Source organism: Muscardinus avellanarius (assembly GCF_963383645.1).
Source record: "Muscardinus avellanarius genome assembly, chromosome: 2".
Classification (NCBI taxonomy): Eukaryota; Metazoa; Chordata; class Mammalia; order Rodentia; family Gliridae; genus Muscardinus; species Muscardinus avellanarius.
Genome location: NC_137787.1, coordinates 192,868,784 through 192,890,027, shown reverse-complemented (window position 1 = coordinate 192,890,027; position 21,244 = coordinate 192,868,784). Strand labels below are relative to the sequence as shown.

Below are 21,244 nucleotides of genomic sequence, written 5' to 3'. Positions count from 1 at the left end.
TCCATGTTAACTGAGTGAGGATGTCTATTAAGAAGCTAAATATAATTGGACATGACATCAATTATACCCCAATATATGAAGGCATTGAATTCAAAGCCATCATTCAGTAAATACATGCATTGAGAAAAACACCAAAAATAAAGACCCTTAAATAGTTTGCATTTGTAGGGACAAATTGCGATTGTAATAATGAAAATAAAAAGTCTGACTATACTGGGCATATGCTTCTTTTAGAAGATGAAAGAAATGCATAAAAATGGAAAGAATGACGTTTAAATTGCCTACAGCCTCATGAGCTAGAGAAGATCATGATTAATTTTTTTATTTCATTTGGTTTTCAAATGTGTATTTCAAAGAGAAACTTAAGAACAACTACAGTTTACGTATTTTTTTGAACTGAGAATGTCTCTAAAAATTCTTCAAAAACCTTATTGCCAGCAGCAGCAACAGCTCATCTCATGGTGTCAGCTTCATTGCTAACTCTCCTTTTTGTTGATCCTTTTGCTTTAGGGAACTATTAGCATCTCATCTGCAAACTGACTGCCTTATTTCTCTTTTCTAATATTTGCACATCTGATTTGGGGTTTTTTGTTAATGCGTTGCTTTTGTCCTTAAATCAAAATAGAATACTAGTGATAATAGGCGATCTTATTTGTTCATTATTTTAATGGTACTGTGTACAACTTTATAGCACCAAGAATGAAACTGCCCACTTAGAATAGAAATTTATATTTTCCATGAAATGTTTGATATCATGAATAAGAATATATCCTCATTATTTCTTGAAGTATTTTGTATCTATGCACAAAGTGAAATTGGTTCAGAGCAACGTTTTCTAACTTTTCCCTGATATCCTTTGTTCCACTGCTTTATAAAACATTAACAAGATTTTGTGAATAAAAGAAGCATTTCACAGAAATGTTTGGAAACTCTGATTTTTATATTCTTAGAGATTCATAATATTATAAACTCAGAGATTATGATAGACTCAGAAGTTCAATAGCACAGAAGCAGGAACATATAAAATTTCCCAATCTTTCTGAAACAAGAAGCATATTTTTATTTTCATACAAAAAACTACTATTTTAGTCAAAATACAGAATAACTATTGGTTTTAGTGATGTATAGGTCTGATTCTTGATTGGAAATTATATTAAGGGTACATAAAAGTGGATAGCTAACTTTTATTTTCTATTGCTTAGAGAAAGTTGCTAACATCTTACTAAATATATCCATCAAAATATATTTTGCTATAAAATTGTACAGTTATATTTTATTTACCAATTTTCAATTATTATTTTGTGCAAGCTTATATAATAAACATAGCTTAAAAGATAAAAATGTCAATGACTCTCTACTTTGTGTTTCAGAAAAAGATATCATTGGTATTATATTTTACAATGGATTGAAAGCATTCAGAGCTGAGTGAAAATCCTGGCAATGCAACAGCTTTGCAAGTTTGCTTGCTATATTATTTTATACTTCTCTTCAGGATATTTTTATTTATTTTTATTTTTTGTGGGTCTGGGGATTGGAGCCAGGGGCATTTGACCTTTGAGCTACACACCCTGCCCTATATTTTTATTCTTTATTTTTAAAAGAGGTCTCACTAACTTGTGGAGGGCCTCTCTAAGTAGTAGCTGAGGCTGTCCACGAACCACAACCTGCTGGTTCTAGCCTCAAAACTAAGTTTTCTTAGAGTAGTTTTGATTTGCATCTCTTTGATTGCTAATGACGCTGAACATTTTTTAATTCACTTACTGGCCATTTGTATTTTTTGTGTGAAGTGTCTCTTTGGTTCATTTACTTATTCTTTTTCCATTAGGTTATTTTTTTTGTTGTTGTCAGTGGTGAGTTTCTTGAGTTCTCTGTAGATTCTAGATAGTATTCCTTTATCAGAAGAGTAGTTGGCAAAAATCCCCCATTCTGTTGAGGTTTTTGATAGTTTCATTTGCTGCTTGGAAAATCTTCAGTTGAATGAAATCCTATGTATTGATCCTCATTTTCATTTTTTGTGCCTTTTGGGTATTGTTAAGGAAGTTTTTACTCATGCCTATGTGTTGAAGTGTTGACCCTATGCCTTCTTTAAGTATCATCAAGGTCTCTGGTATAATTTTGAGGTCTTTGGTTTATCTTAAATTGACTTTTGTGCAGGATGAGAAAATATAGTTTCTTTTCATTTTTATGCAAATAGATAACCAGTTTAGCCAGCACCATTTGTGAAGAGGCTATCGTTTTTCCAGTGTATGTTTCTGGTCCCTTTGTAAAAAATCAATTGGTTGTTTTTATTACTATTACTTTGTAATATTTGAAGTCAGGTATCGTGATGTCTCCTGCATAATTCTTGTTGCTGAGAACTATTTTGGCTATTCTGTTTTTTTGGTTGTTGTTCTTGTTCCAAATGAATTTAAGGATTGCTTTGTCTATATCTGTAAAGAATTATCTTCACATTTTAATGAGTATTGTACTAAATATTTAGATAATTTTTAGAAGGATGGTAATTTTTATTATATTTATTCTGCCTATACAAGAACATGGGAGGTCCTTCTATCTTCTAATGTCTTCTTCAATTTATTTTTTCAATGTTTATAATTTTCCTTGTAGTGGTCTTTTGCCTCCTTGGCTAGGTTTATTCCTAAGTATTATATTGTTTTGGGGGATATTGTGAGTGTTAATATTACTTTGGATTTCTTTTTCACTAAACTTAAAGTTGACATACAGAAAAACTTAAAATTTTTAAGATTGATTTGGTATATAGATAATTTGCTGAAATTCTTGATTAGTTCTAAAAGCCTTTTAGTTGAGTTTATTTGGTCTTCTAAGTATAAAATGATATCATCTGCAACTAGAGATAGTTTTAGTTCTTCTTTTCCTATTTATATTCCTTTGATTTCATTGTCTTACATTATTTTGCTCTGGCTAGAGTCTTAAGTACTATATTGAAAAGGAGTAATGATAGTAGACATCTACTTGACCTAAATCAGAACAGCAATCATTAAAAACAGAAGCAACAACAAATCTTGGCAAAGGATGTGAAGTAGACACTCTAATACTTTATTGGATAGGATTGCAAATTAGTGCAACCACTTTGGAAAACAGTGGGCAGAATTCTTGGAAAAATGATAACAAACCTACCATATGATCAAGTTATACCACTCCTGACTATCTACAAAAACTATGGGATATGTGAACAATGGAGTTTTACTCATCCATAAAGAACAACATTATGCCATTTTCAGAGAAATGGATGGAACTGGAGAGCATTAAGCTAGGTGAGATTAGTCAGTCACAAAGAGTGAAAGTCTGATGTTCTCTCTAATATGGGGAATCTGGGGAGGAAACAAGACATAGGAGGGACTCTAGACAAAGATGGAGAAGCCTTAGATGAGTGAAGAAGGTGACCTAAGTGAGGGAGATGAGGGGGGAGAGGGAAATGCCTCAATGGACACAATAGACACAAACTTATCAAAGTCAATCACTGTGCTGAGCACTGGAAGGAAGGTTGGGGAGGGAAGAGGGTGGGAACTGGGGAGTGCTAAGTGAGAGCTGTGTGCAGGTATGTCTCTGTCACCATGTACTTCATCACGATGTATGATTACATGCACCAGTAACAAACTGAGTTATCTTCAGTGTGTATTACATTCAGATAGCCACATTTATCTACTTGTGTTAAAATTTTGAAAGCAGCCTCTGTATATTTGAATTTTTTCCTCTTTGTTTTGATGGCTTTTAAAACCATCTCTCAGATTTTATTGATTAGACTTTAATAAGGATTCTCGGGTCTGTGATGTAGAACTAATTTCAGTCTACTTGACAACTTTGTTAGTTTGTGTCTTATTACCTGTCTGTTTTGACATTTTATTTATTACTTATTTGTTCTTTTTATCTTTTGATTAAAATTTTCTTGTTCTTATTTTTCTTTTCGAGTTTAATGCCCAATATAATTTTATTCTTTTATTTTGGGGCTTTTATGATGTTGGTTTGGGCAATTATGAGTTGACGTAGATTTTCTGTTTTAATTCATTCTGAATATCTTTTTCAGTTGACAGGCATGTTTAAACCCTTTGCATTTGTTGTCTTGACTTTATTACTTGGGTTTACTAACTTCTTAAGGTTTCTGTAGTTTAGTTTCTTGGCTGTTTCTTATATATTGTTTTATACACAGATTTTTTGTTAGTTATCCAATCTATTTATAGACATCAGAAGACAATAACAAAACAACAGTGGCCATCTTTTATCATTATGACTTAAGAATCTGAGTGCTGACTGGGATCAACAAGGCAGTTTTCTTCAGGCACTGATGAGGTTTTGTTTGGAGTTCCTTTTGTATCCCAATTTCTTCCTAGCTTCCACATATGAGGGAAAACACATGACCCTTCATTTTTTAGATTGACAGATCTTACTTAGCGTAATATTCTCTAGTTCCATGCATTTTCTTGCAAATGTCATAATTTTCTTCTTGTTTATGGCTGAGTAGAATTCCCTTGTGTATGTAACCCATAGTTTCATAATCCATTCATCTGTTGGTGGACAACTAGGCTGGTTCACAATTTGGCCATTGTGAATTGCACTGCTATGAACATAGGAATGCATCATGTATTATTGTAATATTCTGGTTTCAGTTGAAGAAGCCATAAAAAATTGTGAGGCAGTGATTTCATAACATTTTAAAACATCAGTTTTGACCTATTCCTCTCTATTTAGTGGCTTTGACCCTTGGTAACTAGATATCTCCTTTCTTCTACTAACTTTGCTTTGTCTTTTATTTTGGCATAGATCATGAATTGAATTATTTAGAAGACTTGCCTAGGCAAGTTTTTGAATGCTTTAAATATTTATTATTTTCAATATCCTTCTATGCCAACTTGGCCCTTCCTAGATCTTTGTGTCCAGAGTTCTCCCTTCAGAGACACCTATATGGCCACCAGTGGCAGTGGCGCACAGAGGGAATAGGGGTACCAAACTGAGTTTTGCTCTTGTCCTGAGGGCGGTCCCCATGTCTGTCTCTAATGGGGTATGAAACCAGAATCCCATCTACCTTCTAGACTTTCTGAACCTCCCGAGGACCTTGCCTTACTTTGACCCCTTTAATCTCCCCTGGTTCTAACATATGAAGTAGCATCATCTTTACTTTTTAAAACAAACTAAACCCCTACCTCCAATTTGGAAAATCTAGTTGCTTTATTTGGATAGACTACATATTATATAGTTGGCAGTCTTCATAAACCTCAATTTTCTTTTTAGTTGAGCAAGAAGAAATTCCTTTTCTCTTTAGTGATTTGGTAACATAAAACATGTGGCTATTCTAGATTAAAACACACTTAGGAAGTGTGGCAGTGAGAATCAGCGTGTGATCCTATTTGATCCTGATTGATATAAATTATCAGCAATGGAAATTTTGGGGCAAACTAGGACTGTTATTTGATGACATAAAAAATTCGTTAAGTTAGTGATACAAAACCCATGTAATGTTTGTTTTGAAAAAATGTATATAAATGTGGATTTTTGTCTATTAGATATAATATTCTGAGAGGTGATCAGGACATTCTCTAAATGGAGGGATTTTTCTACCTTTCTATATCTGTCTTACTACAATGTGAAAATATTATTTTAAAATAATAAAGTATTATTTTTAGCTTTTTTAAAAAAGAATTATACATTTTTTAACTTTATGGTATAATGTAAAACCACTTGATAAACAGATAAACAGGTCTGGTGTGGCAGAGCACACCAGTAATCCCAATGCTTGGTAGGCTGGAATAGGATTGCAGGCTTGAGGACACCCTCAATAGCTTAGCGAGGCTCTCAGAAATTTTGTGAGACTCTGTTTAAAAAAATATATAAAGTAGGGCTTGGGAGTATAACTTGGATGTAGAATGCCCTTGGGTTCAATCTCTAGCACTGCAAAACAAAACAAAACAACAACCACAAGAAAATAGTTAAGCAACTAATTTCCTCCAGAAAATAAGACATACAGATAGACTTTTGTCATTATCTGATAAAAAAAAATATGTGTTGGTTTTAGTTCAGAAATCAATGAAGATTTTTTTTAAGTGAGTGACATCTGTCTGAGTTATATTTTCATGTTATGTAATTTTCATATAGGTGTCAGGGAAGTTCTTAGGAAGCCAGGATATTGTTAATAAAATAGTATTTTCCTCTATGTGACTGAAATCTCTGCTTATATTAATAACAACCAAATTTCTATAAGCAGGATCTGTTTTGTGGTGGCTGTCAGGGAGCCTCAGAGTCTCTGCAGCAGTGTTTGATTATAGAGCCCCATGTCCTTGGTAACACATACTAATAAAAATAATGAAAACCTCACAGATTTCATGTCAATTTTCTTTGAACATGGTCTTGGCAGATAACACGTTCTGAGCTGGGAGCTGAGGCTCAACAATAATAAAGTGAGGTGATTGTCACAGGAGGATTTTCACAGGCAGTGACAAATTAACTCAAAACTCTGCTTAGTGATAGGAGAGATTGATGGCAGGATTAGGTACAATGAGGAACAACAGTCCTAAAGGAATTGACTCACGATCTAAAATGCCCCATGGATTGAGCCAAGAATATACTTGTTTCATCATTTAACTGTTTACTTACTCATTTGCTCAAGAAGTATTTTGGGGTCAGTACTGAATTATGCATTAAGAGCTTACTGTCAACCAAAAGAAATTCATGGCCATGGATAATTTTAATATATTATACAGACTACAAATAGCTGTTTTCTCAACCAATAAGCATTTATTCAACAAAAATATGTTAGATGATTCTTCGGTTTTATGCATAGTATTTGTCACTGATAATACACTGTTAAAATACAGATAAGGAACTTGTTTGTATATATTCTAATTAGGGAAGTCAGAGAGCAATTAATACATTCATGAGAAAATATTAATTTTATTAAGAAAATTACTCCTTCCAATTATAGAACTCGAGGCAGAAGTAAAAATGGAGAACCATACACATTACTTTTAAATAGTTAAATTAGCCAGGCAAGGTATTCCATGCCTGTAGTCCCATTGATTCAGGAGGCTGAAGCAGGAGGACTGTATGTTCAAAGCTAGGCAGAGCAACTTAGCATAACCTTGTCTCAAAACAAAAAAATAGGTTAAAAACTGCTGGCTTTGAGGCTGAGACAGGAGGATCTCACAGGTTCAAAACCAGCCTCAGCTACCCAGTGAGGCTCTCAGCAACTTAGTATAACCCTGTTTCTAAATAAAATATAAAATAGGTCTGGGACAGTAGCCCGCAGGTAGAAAGCCCCTGGGTTCCATCTCCATTACCAAAAAAAAAAAAAAAAAGAAAAAAAAAAGAAAAAAAGAGGGGGACATAGCTTTGTGGTAAAGTACCTCTGGGTTTGATCCCCAGGACCACACACACATAAATAGGTTAACAAGGAATCAGAGTTATAAATCAAACACACAAAGGATTTACTGAAATATATTCTCTCCTTCTACCTTGACAAATGGGCCTTCGTGATCAGATTTTAAAATAAATAGGTACTACTACCTCATTCCATGAGAGCCTTTACTAGTGGGACAGGACAAGGAGTTCAGATTTTATTCTAAGAGAATTAAAAAGCCATTGGACTAGGTCGGATCCTTGCATTGCTACAATTGGGCTTTTGAACTGTGAGAAACAATTGAGAAACTCAGAGTCTTTAAGGTGAAATATTACTGTCATTAATTTGGGCACTGGGAATTGAACCCTAGGACATTTTACTTCCATTCGAGCTGTATCCCCAGCCTTTTAAATTTATTTTTCTAACTTTGAAACAGGGTCTAAGTTGTTGAGGATCTCATTAAGTTGCAATCTTCCTATCTTAGTTTACCAAATACTGGGATTATAGGCGTGTGCCACTGCACCTGGAAAATTTTTATTTTTACTTAGAAAATTGGCATTGAATGAGAGGAACCGATACTTGTTTGTTCAGTAATTTAGAAAAAACACAAATGAGAAATAAAACTGAATGCCTGGGTGTGGGGACGGAAAAGTGGGAGATAGTTTCAGAAGATACCTTGGAAATAACACTTATGAGATTTGGTGGTTGGCTTTGTGTTGGGGCTGAGTTAAAAGGAGGGATGACTCTGACAACTACCAAAGGGATATAGAAGCAGCAACACTTTTTTTTTTTTGTCTTGGGGAGCAAAACCAAAGAAGAGGAAACTCAGAGACTTACGTTTTGGACACCCTCAGTTGAATGTGGGTTGGAACATCCAGGTGCAGTGTCTAGTAGGATATTGAAAATAGTGATGCAGAAATGTTGAAAGTCACTAGAGAATGTGTACTAGCTGAGGCCACCAAGAAGGCTGAGAAAACTCAGGGAGAGTGTCAAAACCAAGAGGAGAACAAAGGATGTCTGCCTGATTAACATTAGCTAGTTGGGGATGGACTGAAAAGACATTAGGGAAACGGACACCTTGTAATCCTGAGATAACTCTGTGGCTGCAGTAGGCTTTATTCATTATCTTTTAGGGGAGATGGCCATGCAGATATATAGGAGTATCTTCCTCACAATACAAAGTATCTTTATTTAAGTAAATGTATAGACTACTGATGATATCCATTATAAAAGTGGAGATAAAATTCTGGGAGGGAGCGTGCGTTTTTAAATATAGTAATTTAAAAATTTTTAAATAAGATATGTCATACCAAAATGATAAAGTAAAATGTTATAGCTTCCAATATTACAGTTAATTATGATTTTTCAAAATGTAGTGTTACTCTTCAAATTAAATTTTTATAAAGCAACTCGGTATTATCTTACATAAGTGATAACAGATTGGCTTTTCTTGTGTTAAATTTAGTCTTGCCTTGTTTCCAAGGATATTGCAAAAACCATAAGTAAATGTCCATAACTGTGGAGGCATACTTATCAGCCTCTAAATAAATGCTTGCCCATATGTCTGCAGTCTGAACAAATTTAAGCAATGAAGTTGAAATGCCATCTTTTTCATTCATTCATTTAAAACTTAAGTGAGGCCGGGTGTGGTGGCAAACACTTGTAATCCCGCACTTGGGAGGCTGAGACAGGAGGATCGCACAGGTTCAAAGCCAGCCTCAGCTACTTAGTGAGGCTCTCAGCAACTAAGTGAGACCCTGTTTCCAAATAAAGTATAAAGTAGGTCTGGAAGTATAGCCCGGAGATAGAAAAACCCCTGGGTTCTACCCCCAGTACCAAAAAAAAAAAAAAAAAAAAGAGTGAGTACTGTACCTGGTACTGTAACACAGTATCTGGAACAAAGTACTTCTAGTTAAAATAATGAGTCCCTATTCTCATGAAACTCATAGTTTGGTAAACTAAAGGAAACCAAATAAAAATAAAATAGCACTAAAGTTCTGTTTGCTTTTGTATATAATAATATAATTATTTCAAAGGACCAATTCTACAAATTACAAGTTCTAGGTCATTCTGTTGATTAACTTTTCTGGTATTTCCTCTAGAACATGAATATACTTTATATAAACCCCAGGGCTCATGAGGGTAACAACTACTTATAAAGCACTAAGCAAATATTGACCTTAAAAGTGCTTTAGTCTTTCTCCTTTTTTTTTTTTTTTTGTGGTACTGGGGTTCCTGGAAGCCCTTCAACCACCGGGCTACACTCCCAGACCTATTTTATATTTTTATTTGGAAACAGGGTCTCCTAAACCAGCGCTGCTGGCTTCGAACCTACGCGATCCTCCTGTCTCTGCCTCCCAAGCGCGGGGATTACAAGTGTGCGCCACCACGCCCTGCTCTCCTTTTGTTTTATTTATTTATTTACTTTTATTTTTTACTTTTGGTTGTACTGGGATTCCTGGAAGTCTTTTTACCTCCGGGCTACACTCCCAGACCTATTTTATTTTTGGAAATAGGGTCTCTTAAACCAGCGCGGCTGGCTTCAAACCTGTGCAAATCCTCCTGCCTCTGCCTCCCAAGCGCGGGGATGACAAGTATGCACCACCACGCCCGGCTCTGTGCCCCCTATTCTATTTTCCATCAGTGTTCCTTAGTTTGTAGATACCTCTCTCTAATTTCTTCCTTCATATTCACATGGCAGTGTGTGTGTGTGTGTGTGTGTGTGTGTGTGTGTGTGTGTGTGTGTGTGTGTAAATTTCCCTTTTACCCAAGGACACTAGACTTATTGCTTATCAGGGACCCAGTGTTCAACAGCATAATTTCAACTTAGTTTAACTAATGATATCTTCATAATTCTCATGTCCAAATAAGGTTACACTCCAAGGGTACTAGAGTGAGAACATCAACATATGAATTTTAGGAAGAGATAATGCAAACTCTAAGACTCGGATGACGAGAAAATGTATATTTAATTATGATGGGCACTTTTATTTCATCTTTTGCGTATCTGAATTACTTTTTCTTGGAATTGAGCATTAGAAGACTTATCTAAAACAGAATGAAGAGTTTCTTACTGAAAGTGAGGCCCAGGGACCATAGGTTTAGATCAGGTGCTCTGTCCTGTAACAATGATTTTAAAGTCAGGAAAAAATTGAACTTTCAAATTCACTTATATGGATAAAAATCACATATATTGATTTATTAAGCTCAAGAACATGAAAGTAAACAACCTCAAATCATACAAGTCAAAGCTTGTCTCTTTTATTGAAAATTATATATGGCCTAAAAAGATTTACTGGTATGTTTAAGACTAATATCTTAATATATTGATTGTATTTTCTTGTAAACTTTTCTTTTCTTATGGCTGACCAGGGTTTCTTTGACTAATTGAATCATATGTCGTTTTCTCAGAGGATCCAAATTTTAACTTTCTATTTTATATCATATTTTTTGCCTTTCATTGAATTTAACTTTATTCTCCCATTATTAGCTGAAATAAAGCAATATTAAAGACTGTTATTTCAGGTAGTGAATTTTTCAGATTTAAATAATTAGTAATAAATATATATATAATATTATTATACATAATATTATATGTTTATATATAATATTTTATATTATTTATAATATACTATAATATATTATATATAAATATATAATATATTATAATATATAATATTATAATATGATATATAATATATATAATATACATAATATATAATATATATATATATGAGTTTCAACATAGAAATATGAAAAGGAAAACCTGTTTTTTTTTACATAGCCTGTCAAAGACTAAAAACTAAAGAATGCACCTCAATAAGGATAAGTCAATCATGGAAAGCAATGCCAGATGTGAGGACTAGGAGTTTCCAAAGGTCAGGGCCACTCCCTCATGGCAGTGCCTCCCATTGGATTACGTAGGTAAATAATGAGGGTCTGCTCCTCCTGGCACAGATGTGTCGTCTGTCCCCAGCTAACATCTGGCTGCTGTGCTGTACCGCCCAGGCAGGACAAGCGGGGTCGAGATCATCTGGGTTTGGAATCAGAAGACATTCAGAGGAGGCAAATAGGACCATGGGCAGGTTACCAAACCTCGGAGACTCATACGGCTCAACTCTCATTGGGAACTGACGATTCATCACTCACTGTTGTGAGCATAAAACAGGAAAAACTAGATCAAAGATAAAATGGAATAATGCTGGTTACTGTGTTCTAATCTATAACCTATCAGACAGGGTACCAATTATTTTGTACCATAAACCCATAAGGTCTTCCTAGGAAACATGTAGTAAACACATTTATTATTGATCACAGGTTTCAGAAGAGGAACTTTTCTAAGGCCACGGTAGTTGATATGTGTACAGTACCAAGAGCCGTGGTTTTTCCTGGGCTTCCGCATCATTAAGCAGCTTGTTCTAGGCCATTCCACCAAAATCTTTGATTCTTTAAGCCCTGAGTAAGTTATATTATCACTCAAACCTGTGGTCATCTCTTCCGTGTAAACTGTAAAGCAGTTGCTAATCCTTTTACCACTAACATTGAGAATCACAATTTAAGAAGTCTCATTTCAAAGGAATGTGGGTCATGCCAACGAAAGAGACTCAGTATCTTTTTTTTAATAAAATATAATTTTGCTTCTAAATATAAATCAGAAAGTGCATGGGTTTAACTTTCATTTTTAATGACAAAGGAAAAAATAACTTAAGATGTAATACTACCTGATAACTCTTCAAGCAGATCGATTTGATAAGATGATTTAGTGGACCAATTAATGTTTTTTTTTCCCCTAAGTAATTATGGCAGTAGTGGCCACAGAGAAATCTAAATTATTTTGGTAGAGGCATCTATTCTGAACTAAATTAGAAATGCAGAAATTGTACTTCAAAACTAACAAAAATACATTTATATATTTTATAAATCTTTGCTTGCATATGATAAGAAAGAAATTAAACTCGCAATTTAGTGAACTGTGGTATTCAACAAGTGGGGATGAGATAAAGCAGCTTTAACAAATATTTATAGACTATTTCTAAAAATACTGACTCTCACAAACAGTGCTCACAATCTGTGATTGTGTCCAGTCTCAACTTCCTGAATGCTGGGATTACAAGTGTGCGCCACCATGCCAGGCTCTAACAACATTTTAAAAATCAAATCCCACCCACTGAATTTGCTGGAATATGCATGCTGAACTATCCCAATCATGGGCAAATGTGAAGATTAGACAATACTCATTTGTGTGAAGATAGACCCAATCTGTTTCTGCTTACCATTCCACTGAGTAGGCATGCCTTTTTAGAGTAACAATTTTAGTGTAGATATCTTTACATAAATCATCTCCTAGAAAGTAAGTGGAAAGAATTAGTAGGAAGGAAGGTAGGCACTGGGGGGGCTCTACAAGTAAGCTCTCCTGATTGGAGCAAGGATCAAAAGGTATATATTTTTTCTTATGAATGAAATAAGGGGTAGAAACATAGTAAATCTGACACCAGCAGATAGTTGGCGGGAAGGGCGAAGACCACGCTGACTTAGTGATTGCCAAGCCATCAGTCTTGTGGGGTTGTATTAGAGAGGCGCCTCGGCATTCAACTTCAGTTTGCTATTATCCATCATGATTGTCAGAGTCTAGAAGCTTCCACCTGGATGCCATTTTCAATGCTGCGGTACCCATAAGTCGCTACCAAGGAGACTATGCTAGAGGGTCAAGGAACAAAGGTTTCAGAGGGGGTTAGCATGTTTGAGTCACAGTTTATTTGTTCGATTTTAAACAGGCAACCAGAATGAGTAGAAAGAGATGTACATATTTGCTATCAGGTATCAGATAGTATTTCTAATCAGATACAGTTAGAGTGTGGTTCTTCCTTTTCAAGCATCCCATGCACAACGCATTCTGTTCTGTATCCCCTTACCCCTGCCCCTTTGCGGTTCTTTTCATTCTTGTCTAGCTTGTTAAGAAATCTCCATGCTATGTTTCACAGTTGTTGTGTCATAATCAACATAAAAACATGAGCTGTGCCGATGGTTCTCTGAGTCGCTCTGTCACAGGCTCCCGTGCCGTTTTGCATATTTCATTACTCTTTGTGAAATTCTAAAAGCTTAATGTTTATGGAAGAGACCAAGCCCTTCTGTTTGCAGCAGCCCGTGAAATCCCAAACTTCTGCCTGCATTTGCATACATTAGACTATGTTTTCACCTCAAAGTCAGCCGCACAGCACCTTTGCCTTGCGTCATCCCTAAAGGATTCCAGTTGAGCCTATGCTGTGCTTGATTGGTCGTGTCAGAGACGACGATTCTTGGTCACAAAGGAACAATAATTATGACCTTCTAAATTTACTGAGCTAGACGGCAGTGACTAGCAAGTGAGAAAGGGATGAGTAAATCGCAGTAATTCATTAGTCAGGAGATAAATTAGCACACATTTCATGATTTAGTGTCCTGCATGGAAGCGTCTGTTTTACTGAGTGATGCCATATTTTTGTTAGTGTTCTTTGTCAGCTGTCCTGCAGATGCAAACTTCCTCATCAGCATCCTTTATTGGACATAGGAGTTTTTTTGTGTTAGGTAATAAATGAGCCAAAATTTATGTGTGAAAACTGATTCTGTCCTTTAAAAATATTTTATGCAAAAGGCAATGACTACCTGAGGTTTTCTCTTCCTGGGTATGTTCATTTTTATTATTCATTTTGTTCTGTTGGGTATTGAGGTGAACTCCCTATTTGAGCTTTGCATGGCCCGTCTGCATCTTTCAATGCCCATTCTTGTAGGCTGTGGTGGCACACACCTATAATCTCAATACTTGACAGGCTGCAGCATGAGGATTGCAGGTTTGAGGCCAGCCTGAGCAACTTAGAGAAGCCTTCAAAGACATTTAGTGGGACCCTCTTTCAAAATAAAAACCAAAAGGGGCTGGGAGTATGGCTCAGAGTGCTGCTCAGTGGTAAAATGCCCCTGGGCTCAATATGGGCAGGTCATATGGGATTAGTGCTGTTTACTACAAGAGGTTTGGACACTTAGAGGAAAATGGGGAGTTCATCTCGTGGCCTTAGTGGGCTAAGAACACCCACTTCTGGTGTCTTTTAAAGTACATAAAGTTTAAAGATACTGAAGACTTAATTTCTCATCATACAACAGCTTCCGAATTTTCTGTTATGCTTCAACTAGGGGCAACACTTCTTCATTGTAACAAAACTGATCTTAAAAACAAAAACAACAACAAAAAAAAACTTACGTTTTAAGCCAGGTATGGTGGCACACACTTGTAATATCATTCTAGCATTTGGGAGAATGAGGCAGGACAGGAGGACCTTGGTTCACGACAGCCTCAGATACTTAGTGAGGCCTTCTGCAACTTAGTGAGACCTTGTTTCAAAATAAAGAATATAAAAAAAATAGGGCTGGGGGTGTAGTTCGGAAGTAGAATGCCCCTGGGGGGGTTCCATCCCCAGCACTGCAAACAAACAAACATACAAACAAAAAAAACCCACAAAACAAAACTACATTATGGTTTGAAAATGAAATGCTCCTTGAAAAGCTCACATGTTAGACAATGCAGCAATGCCCTGAGGTGAACTGACCGTGATGAAAGGCTGTGACCTAATCAGTGGATTAATCCACTTGATACACTAAGCATTCCAACACCTGGGGGGTAAGTGTAGCAAGTAGGGTGTGTGGCTGGCAGAAGCGGTCCTTAGGGTGTGTGGCCTTGGACATACCTGTTTCTGGTTCTCTTTCTTCTCTCTCTCTCTCTCTCTCTCTCTCTCTCTCTCTCTCTCTCTCCTCTCCTCTCCTCTCCTCTCCTCTCCTCTCCTCTCCTTTTTTCTCTTTTCCTCTTCTTTCTTCCTCTCTTCTCCCTCTTTCTCTTTTTCATTTCTCTCTCTACCTCTCTTTCTCTCTTTTATTTCTCTCCTCTCTTTTCTCTCTCTTCCTCTCCCTTCTCTCTCATTTTCTATCTTCTCTCCTCTTCTTTCTCCTTCTTTCTCTTCCTCTTCCTATTCTTTTTTCTCTCTTCTCTCTCTCCTCTCTCCTCTTTTTCTCCTACCTCTATCTGTCTCTCTCTCTTACTCCCACCTCTCTCTCTGTCTCTCTCTGTCTCTCTCTCCTCTCTCTCTTTCTCTCTCTCTCCATCTCTCTCTCCTCTTTCTCCCATCCCTCTCTCTGTCTCTCTCTCACCTCTCTCTGTGTCTCTCTGTCTCTCTCTCCTCTCTCTTTCCCCCACCTCTCTCTCTCTATCCTCTCTCTCTCTCTTTCTTTCTCTCTCCTCTCTTCTCTTTTTCCCATTTCTCTCTCTGTCTCCCTCTTTGTCTTTCTCTCTTTCTCCCATCTCTCTCTGTCTCTCTTTCTCCCACCTCTTTCTCTATCTCTCTCTGTCTCTCTCTCCTCTCTCCCTCTCTCTCTTTTTCCCACCTCTCTCTTTCTCTCTCTGTCTCTCTCTCCTCTCACTCTCTTTCTCCCACCTCTTTCTCTGTCTCTCTCTGTCTCTTTCTCTCTCTCTCTCTGTCTCTCTCTCCTTTTTCTCTCTCTTTTTCCCACCTCTCTTTCTCTGTCTCTCTCTGTCTCTCTTTCTTGCTCTCTCTCTCCTCTCTCTCTCTCTCTCTCTCTCTCTCTCTCTCTCTCTCTCTCTCTCCTTTCTCGCTCTCTTCTCTCTCTCTTTCTCTCTCTCTCTCTCTCTCTCTCGTCTCTCTCTGTCTCTCTTCCCCCCCCCCTTCCTCCTTTACTGTCTGTCTGAAGCTGAGCAGCCCCCCTCCCATCATTGAGTTTCTGGCCTTGGAGCCTGCTGATCATGGACTACACCTCTGTACCAAGAGCCAAAGCAAGTCTTTCCTCCTCTAAGTTACTCTTGGCAGGGATTCTGGTCACATTGACGAAAAGCTGCCTAACGTAACATGTAATTGCCAAGTGATTTTCACAGCTCAACCAACACACACTGAATTTTTCATGAATGTATCCAGCACACACATCAGAAGAAGGTATTATTTTTGTTGAGAACTTTATCAGGAAATCACAATTTTGGAAAATCTTATTACAAATAGAAAGTCCCCTGTATCAACTTGAATTTGTAACCATCAAAGTCACAGCGATGCTCTAAAACTTAGAAGCTTCCAATTTCACTCCATCTTTTCCAGTCAGTTCTACTATTATAAGACCTGTAACTTAAGAGGCTAGTATTTCTTCTAGTGTAGTTATGCTTAATCATTTACATATGAATATGCATATCATATGCATATTCTTTCATCATAAATAATTATCATTTCATTGCTCCTTTATACAGTTGTATTCTATTGAAAAAAAGTGAGAATTATATAAATTTCATTTTATACCATCAAGTAGGAAAATATATACTATTTGATTTAACAAAGATATATTGGGCTGCTACATTAGGAACCACAAACGAGCAGAGTGGTTTGTTTCTATTCATCATTTACTGAAAACTTGCTGGGTTTGTAGTATGGTTAAGTAAATATTCTCTCCTTAGCAAGTCTACCTTACCTAACAACCAATATGATACAAAGAGAAATGTGATTATTAACACCACAATTGGTGGGTAGGTAAGGAGGTTTTGATTACCAAGGATAGGCAGTATGGTAGCTAGTCTTCAATCTTTAATGAGAAGTCAGACTCATCATAGCCTTTATGAAATGAGTCAGCACGAAAACTTAATAAAATGCAGGGCCACTGGACCCTATAGGAATAGCAAGTGGAGATTATGATTTTCTCAAGTAGACCTAGACTGATTTCTCAAAAAGAAGATGAAATAATAAAAATACATTCTATTGTTTTTCATTTATATGCCTTGGGTAAGATTCAAGAATTTCCAAGGATTTAACAAACTGAATCAGTGTGGAAAGCGTAGAAATCAACACATTGGCAACCAATAAATATTTATTCAATATTTCCCTTGTGAATATCTTCAGTGAAGTATCGCTAGTGTTTTGCTGTATTTTCATGGAATCAGTATGAAATAGTTCTGATAATCTACATTTTGCAGGTATGTAGCCAGGATTCAGAGAGATACGGTGACATTAGGTTACTCATTATTCTTTCTATAGCAACTATTGCTGTGGAAACATGAGCTTTTCTGAAATTCTTGACTGCATGTTTGTCACTTTGTCAAGCATTTCATCAGCCCTCTTTGTGTCTGGTGAACGTGATAACCAGTGCACCACAGATAAAGCACCCTCCTTGTGAGAGTCATTGTAAACCTGTAAATGTGAGAGCTGCAAAGAAAAACATAACTATTCTCTGTGCCCACAACTAGTAGGATATGAGATAGTAGGGAGGAAAGATTTGATCATAGAGATTCTAGGATGGAGTATAAAAAGCTTAATATCACACTAAAATAAAGTAGCAGGGAGCACTGAGGAAGAGAGGGAATTCCAGGGCAAAAGGAGAGGCTCGTGGAGCAGTTCACTATTTAAAGGGGGCTTAACAGTGAATAGGATTTTAAGCTGAGCGTGGTGGCGCACGCCTATAATCCCAGCATTTGGGAGGCTGAGACGGGAGGATTGCAATTTGCAGACAGCCTTAGCTACTACTTAGTGAGGCCCTTTGCAACTCAGTGAGACCCTGTTTCAAAATAAAGAATGACAAATAGGGCTGGGGGTGTAACTTGGAGGTAGAATGCTTCTGGGTTCCATCCCCAGTACTACAAAAAAACAAAACAAACAAACAAACAAAAAAACGATAGGATACTGATAAGATTGAGACAGCAAGTCACAGGTGAACACGCTAACCAGGATTTTCTAAGGGCCCATAGTTGCTTTGACTCTGAAAACCCTGGAATAAGAAGAGTACCAGGGATGAGGACCACCAATGGTAGTTTACGAGTTGTAGGAGGATGAGGATTGAAATTAAATACTTAAATACTAACTTGTGGGTTACATTATCCCCCCCTTTATAAGATATATTGAAGTTGGGACCTCTGGTATCTGTTCTATGACCTACTTTTGAAATTATACCTTTATAGATGTAACCAAGTTATACCTGAAATCATTATGGTGAGCCCTAACTCAATATAACTAGTGTCTTTATGAGAAAATGGAAATTGGAACACAGTTATGTTGAGAACACTGTTTGAGGATAGACAGGGATGGAGTTTGGCTGTGCAAACCAAGGGACATAAAGGATGCTAGGAACCACCTAAATCTAGGAGGAGAGTTCTGATAATCTTCAGAACCAGCCATGAACACCTAGGTTCTGAGGTTCTAAATTTTAGAGTGGAGACAGTAAGTCTCTGTTGTTCTGTACCATCCTGTCTGTGGTCCTTTGCACCACACAGAAACTCTGAAATGTTTCTTCTCCCAGAATAACATACCACTCCACAGATTCTATTTCTTTCATTCTGTCCTGTGAAAGTAAAAGAAAGTTTTCTTGAACAGGGAAAACTAAAGGAAAATTGTGACCAGGAAATCTTCTCTTTCATTAATAAAAGCAACCAAAATACATGAACATATCCTATGTGCAGGTCAGAGAACTGACTTTGAAATTATACAGACTGGAATTCAAGTTGTGCCTGTGCTACTTTGCCATGTAAGAAACCTGCTGGTGCCAGTTAACACAGTCTCAGTCCCCTGCCCGCATTAGATGTATGACTTCAAAGCACCGATTTAAAAAATAATGAAGATAGCAGAACCTGTCCCATGTTTTGTGGAGAAATAGTAACCTGTGCAAATACTACACAGCACCTGAGGTCATATGCACTCAACAGCTGGTATATAAAAGTCCTTACAGTGGTATTTACATGAGCAGAAGTAGTATTTACCAAACAGTAAAGGTTTTCCTAGAAGTTCATATGAAAGCTTCAGGGCCTGTACCTACAGGTACAGGAAAAAGACATGAAAAAATTGGGAAAAAAACGCCGGGCATGATGGCGCACGCTTGTAATCCCCGCGCTTGGGAGGCAGAGACAGGAGGATGGCGCAGGTTTGAAGCCAGCCACAGTGGCTTAAGAGACCCTGTTTCCAAATAAAAATATAAAAATAGGTCTGGGAGTGTAGCCCAGAGGTAGAAGGGCTTCCAGGCACCCAAGTACCAACCTCTCTCAAAAAAAAAAGTTGGAAAAAGACACAATGGAAAAAGACACAATCATGGCTGGTTTGATCTTAACATCTAAATTTGTTAAACATGAGTTATGGATTATGAAGCCAATGGAAATTTATAGTTCACCTTGTAATAACCAAGAATTGAAGAAATTAGAGATAGAAAAATGGCTAATATAACTGTTCTTAACTGACCACTGGCAAATAGACTTCATACTTATTTATTGAGTTCTGCATGTACTAGGAGCTAGACTTCAGCCTGCTCTACTTTTTAAGGGTAATTGTGCAGAGATCAACATAAAAAATTTTCAAAATGGCAGCACATGATCATAGTATATATTTGAAAACAAACTATTACACCAAGTAATATTATTTCTTTTCTATCTTGGAATTTAAAAAGTTCAAAAACTTACAATGCTGTTGACTGTGATCTGGTAAATATGTTGCCTCAGGTGTCAAAGGGGTTTTTACAGCTGGGATCTTGTTAAGGATATCAATTTGAATATCAGAGAGCCCCATCCAACCTCTTTGTATTATGTCAGTTCTTTGGAATACAATGAACAAGTTTTGGTCTAAGTTCCATGGGGTGAAAAGAACCAGAAGTTGGAGTTAGATATCCAGGGCCCAAATCCTGGTCCAGTTAGATATCCAGGGCCCAAATCCTGGTCCAGTTTCTTGACTTAATGAGAAACTTCATTGCCTCCTCTGTAAAATGGAACAATAATGATGATCTCAAAAAGCACAAGAATTAAACGGGCTGCCATCTGGTGAGCCTGGCACCACACAGGACTCTACTAAGTGAGTGCTCTAGGTCAATGATGCTTCCCCGGTAAAGCCTCTTAGAAGCAGTCATGTAAGGCTCTTGCAGTCCTGTACACAGCAGGACCAGGACTAGGGGAAGGCTGGCAAGTTGGGTGCACCAAATGCAGTGATGTTTTCTGTTTTTAATTTAAAATGTGATATTTGTTCATCATGGCTATTTTTGCATCGGTGTTTATTTTTATAAATACTGTATTGAGATATTATCTTGTTTATTGAGGTTTTTTTGGTATCCTATTAAATGTTATGCCAACAATAGTGCCCAACCCTGGTTAGATGAAGAGACAGGAGACAGAATGTTTTCCTTAATTCACAGATAGAATGTCTAGATACAGCGAGGAATGCTGCCATCATTTGCCCAAACAGGTGGCATTCTAAAGGAGCCAGCTGCCCACCTCACCGGCCTCATTGTGAGCTTCTATCTCCTGAGAGCCTGCTCAGCTCAGTCATTGTCCTTCCTCAGCAGCAGGGATCACTGTGTCTCCCTTAGATGTTCCAGCTGACTTGTAAGGAGATGACTTTTCATGCTCCGTTGAGTCATCCCTGCCTCATTATGTGGTATCCTAGAGTCCCCGGCTCCTGGAGGGTGTGGTCTTCTGGGAAATTGAGTTCAGTCCTAACCTCTGCATTAACATTCTCTCCTTTTGTGTCTGCCACCACATTACACAGTCATCTCCTTTCCTGCTGTTAGACAAAATAGTGCATCGATCCCAGGAAGGAGGGAGGCACAGCTGTTGAAGTCAGGGCAGCAGCAAAGCTTGCATTTTCCTCTGATAGGTGGTTCTGGATTTTTCTGAGTGCATTCTCCTGATATGAGGCATTTTGCTATGAATGGCTTTTCAGACAGACAGCGTGCTGACACCATGAGCTACACAGGCCCCACCTCGCCAGAGTGCACATCGCCAAGCTGATGAGCAGAGCTGACACCCAGTGTTGATTTCAAGCACACTGAATTGCGGTGGTGAAATTGTTTTAATGTCTGTGTTTTGCTGAATTGAATGATTCTTGGAAAAAGAGCCTTAGAATTGATATAAATGCCTTA

The 21,244-nt window shown here is 37.2% G+C and overlaps 1 protein-coding gene across 2 annotated transcripts in view; it reads left to right on the top strand.

The window, feature by feature from the left end:
* The window catches only part of FGF14 (fibroblast growth factor 14), a gene marked incomplete at both ends in the record, with an annotated part of 678,725 nt that overhangs the window by 326,659 nt on the left and 330,822 nt on the right, over positions 1-21,244 (top strand). The window lies entirely within an intron of this gene.